The sequence below is a fragment of the Temnothorax curvispinosus genome, unplaced genomic scaffold (assembly GCF_003070985.1).
Source record: "Temnothorax curvispinosus isolate PA1 unplaced genomic scaffold, ASM307098v1 QBEX01011988.1, whole genome shotgun sequence".
In the NCBI taxonomy this organism is placed as follows: Eukaryota; Metazoa; Arthropoda; class Insecta; order Hymenoptera; family Formicidae; genus Temnothorax; species Temnothorax curvispinosus.
Genome location: NW_020221768.1, coordinates 10001 through 14669, shown reverse-complemented (window position 1 = coordinate 14669; position 4669 = coordinate 10001).

Genomic DNA, 4669 nt, shown 5'->3' with positions numbered 1-4669 from the left:
GGGAAAGAATTTATTTAAAATTACAAAAATAGAGGAAACGATTAAAAGGTTGCCGCTAATTCGCGCATATCATCGCTTTTGCAGCGCAATAATCATTTTGATATTAACGAGCGCGATATTTTACGTTACTATCGCTGCGCTAAATTTACAGGCTGCAATTCAGAACAATTACGCGTTCATCGAACGATACTCCTCGATGCAGATTAAATTTCTCGTCTTTCGACATTTAGAATTCTGATGCGTTGTTTGTAATATTATATATAAACGTTGCGAAAAGTTACTATTTTTAACGAGCATATGAAAAAAGGAATTATACGTATATACATATTTGTATAAACATATTCAAAATTAATTTTGAAAGACGATTTTATATACCTTTATTCTTTTGTCTTTCAATTTCTTCATTATGTATACATATTGTATGAAAGTTATTACAAACGAACTACAATTAGCGTCATATTTCAGGATTTTGTCTATAATTTTACACACTAGACACTACAGACGCGCGCTACGCGCGCGCTATTTATCTTTAACATTTCACTATTAACCCTATTATACACAACTGTCAAAATATACAATGACAGCTGCAAATGAAGTAAGCGCAGCAAGAAAACCAATCGGCATCGCGGAAAAGCGGCAACAATAAACTTCACATCTCCTTTTTAGAAAAGGATATGTTTATTCTATCTCTTTAGATATTTTTCATTTTAAATTCACTTTAGACGATCTATAATTTACATGAAATTGTAGAATAGAATTTTGATATGCTGTATTATGTGTAATAGAAGAAAATATTGGAAGAATTAAATATGCGTGTGTGTTAAATATATCATATACTTATATAGTTTATAAAATTATAAATAGAATTTTATTCTGAATTCTGAATTCTGACAAATTATAGACCGATTAAAGAGAGTAGAGAGTAAACTTAAATTTAATTATTTTGAAATTTAATATGATAATTTTCATATATTAATTCTTGAATTAAGATAACGCAATATTGAATGAGAGTATAATTCTAAATCAGTGTAAAACACCAAGGTGATAGCAAAAGTTGAATTTCGAGATTGAATCATTCTTATCTAACATTCGGAGATGGGAAATGATTTTGATGTACCTATCGAAGCCAGAATAAAGAAGTTTCGTTGAATTTTTAACAGCGAACAGACACGTCGTAAACACCGTCCTATATGGCGGACAATAGTTTGTTTTCTAAAGTAAAGGGAGAACATAAAAAAGTCATTGTTATATTGTTATGTTCTTCATCCCTTGCTTCAGTAAACGAATTGATCCGTTGTGACAGCTGATGGGGAATCTCCCCTCTATATATGTCATCTGGAGTGAGTTAGGGGGTTATTGCTATAGCTATAGTTGATTACGGGGGGCCGATGATTATTCCGTCCGCAGGTTGTCAGATCAAAGAAATATATGTTCACGCCGTAACATTTTGCTTATTTGAGTCGATGTCTTCGATTTGCTCGTTTATATATAAACTTTTCCTCTTTCATAAGGTAAATGCATTCTTTGCTTACATTATAGTATGGATAAAATCTCTTCACATTTTATAATTAAGTAAAAAAATAAAAATTTTATAAAGCTCAAGATTTGTTACGGTTGTCTGAACACTCTGAACCCCTAGGCTAATTGCAACAAGGTAAAATAAAATAAGAAAATAAGTTTATTTTCATACCCAAAGGCACGCGAAGAATATGAAATCGTGGCATTTACGAGGAGAATCACCGCGAATTTTTACTGCGCGCTTCGCGCATGCAAACCCATTTTCTACGCCACGAAATCTCCTTTGATCTTCCATACGCAACAGTAATTTTATCTCGGGAAATTTTCCCGAATTGACCGACATATTGAAGTCATGCACCCGGAGAATGTATTCTAAAGTAGCGATCTTCCCACGCGATCGGAAAAGTTAATTTAATAGCGATACTCGCTGATATGTACACATAATATTCCAAGAGTGATGACAATCGATATAGCACGAGGACGCATTCTTCTATTATATGAAGTCGATTCTCCGAAGAAATCTTCGCGTGCGTATCGATCGCTTCAACCGATAGAAAAATATCTCCATCTAAGTAATTGAAATCGATCTTGTTTCTTAACTAGATGTAGATAGTTTTCTCGAAATAACACTTTTATTCGAATAAACACGTTTATTGCGCCCCCGTATCTATAAACTTTTTGTCGGTTCAAATTCGAGAGCTCGCCTTCTAAGAGTCTCTCGAATGAATCTTTTTCCAAAGCAAGCAGAAATACATTCAGCCTGGTTACCCCAGGAGTGCTAGCATTGCAATAAATTAAATTAAATATGCGCACGCACGTTGTATAAACGATGTAGCATTGTATATTATTTTAACGTACGCGTGGCACGAAATTTTGTTTGCAATATAATAAATAATTCTAACGCGTGCATTCGAAGCGAATACGCGTCAGATTGCCCAGTAGTGCGATTCTGTAACTCGTTATGCGTTGTTATGTGCTCATAACGACAGTTGCGCAGCTTTTTTCCCATATAGTAAGATCCCGAGGGAGGACATTGACCTCCACGAAGATATCGTATAAACGAAATGAAACTATCGATATCTGATTCAGTAATCCTTTAATTAAGAGAAACAAGACCGTTATGATATACAAAGTAATTTAGAACACGGAGAAAATTTTATAGTAAATATTACTATGGTGTCGCACTAGCTGCGGACCATCAAGACGCACAAGTTTAAATGCTATATAGGCCAGTCAGTAAAGACACTAAAATTCGAAAATTTAACTTTAATTACAAAAGTTTTCAAATTTTGATGGAATATTGGGTGAGTTGAAATAACAATAAATCTCACTTTGCAACCATTCCCGAGGTTCGGAACATATTAAATATATTGCAAAAAAATGTTAATTTATTATAACTTTGCGAAAAAAATTGCAAAAGTGCTGCAAATCGATAGAATAACTTTTACAATTGCCCCGAACAGTTGTGCCAATTTGCAACCTTCTATGTTGCACGCAATATATATTTTTTTAATCAATGATGGAACAATTGTTTATTTGGTCGTAATTTTGTCAAAAAAATTGCAAAAGTTTTGCAAATTGGTTGCAAACGTTGAGATTATTTTTCGTCACAAGCTGTTAAGTTTGCAACCTCGGACAAGGTCCGCAACAGTGAAAAATTAGCAACAATTATTATTTTGCACTTTTTACAAGCGTGAAAAAATTGCAAAAGTTTTGCAAATTTTACGGAGTGCTTCAAATGTCTTCCCTTATCCAAACATAAATTTGCAACCCTCTAATAGTTACGCAAATTATTACATTAACTTATTTGACTAAATACGTTATTTTATAAAAAATTTCAATGTTGCGCGCCTCGAAATAGGTTGCAAATCTAATACATTGCGGAAAATATTACAATAGACATTGCTTTAAGTTTGCAGGACTTTTGCAATTTTTTTTGCAAAGTTATAATAAATTAACGTTTTTTGCAATATTTAGCATGTTCCGGACCTCGGGGATGGTTGCAAAATGAGATTTATAGTTATTTCAACTCACCCAATATTACATCAAAATTTGAAAACTTTTGTAATTAAAGTGAATTGATTGTCTTTAATGACTGGCCTAATAGTCTTATAGTAAAATTACTATGTCCATAGCATTTAGTGCTACGATGCATTTAATGCTATAATTATTGAATGCTATGATCGTAGCATTAAATGCTATGGACATAGTAATTTTACTATAAGACTATAGTATTTAAACTTATGCGTCTTGATGATCCGCAGCTAGTGGTGCGACAGCATAGTAAAATTTAATATAAAATTTTCTCCGTGAAGAAATGTCATTTACGGTCCAAATTCTTTATAGTAATTTAAATACAATGATGATGCTTATTAGCATCAAAGTTAAATCGATTATTGATTTAAGTAGAGAGAGGGAATTTTACTGTTCTAATGAAAGCTGTGTTTTAAGCCGACAAATAATCGGCTTTTTCTCTTTTCTCTCTCTTCCCATTCTTCTACTTCGCATATTGTTTAAGATTTATGTTTTATTTGTTTTTTTTATTAATTTTTCTTATTATTTGGGGTGCGTTCGTGGAATGTTATTTGGGGTGCGTTAGATTAGCTGAAGTTTAATAAAAGTTAAATTTGATTTTGCAGCTGCAGGGAATTAGATACTACCACAAAGAATTTTATTTTCACATTGACGTATCACGTTTATTTAATAGTGTAAAAAAATGCGATACGTAATACGATCTGGAAATAAGATACCTTTGATGCATTCGATCGAGTCGTTTATACATTTCGAAAGCTAGTTCAACTTTTATGAAACTTTTAATAGCCATCCAATCCGCCCTTAAAAAAAAGGTTTTAACCTGGAAGTTTTAGGAACCTACCTACGGCCAAAGAACACTGTCATGATTCTTTTTCGAAGAAGAAGAAGAGAAAAGCAATCAACATGATGGCTATTAAAAATTCATGTTCAGGCTCTCATTCATCAAACATTCGCTCAAACATTCCGAATAATCATCCGGAATAATCAATACTGTACGTCCCCTTGCTTTCCACGTGTATGAAATTATTTGACATTAATGCTGTCCATCCTTTCTCGAAAATAAGTGTGGCTAGCTAAGGTTAAAATATTCATTACTTTATAAGAGAAGATTTGTATC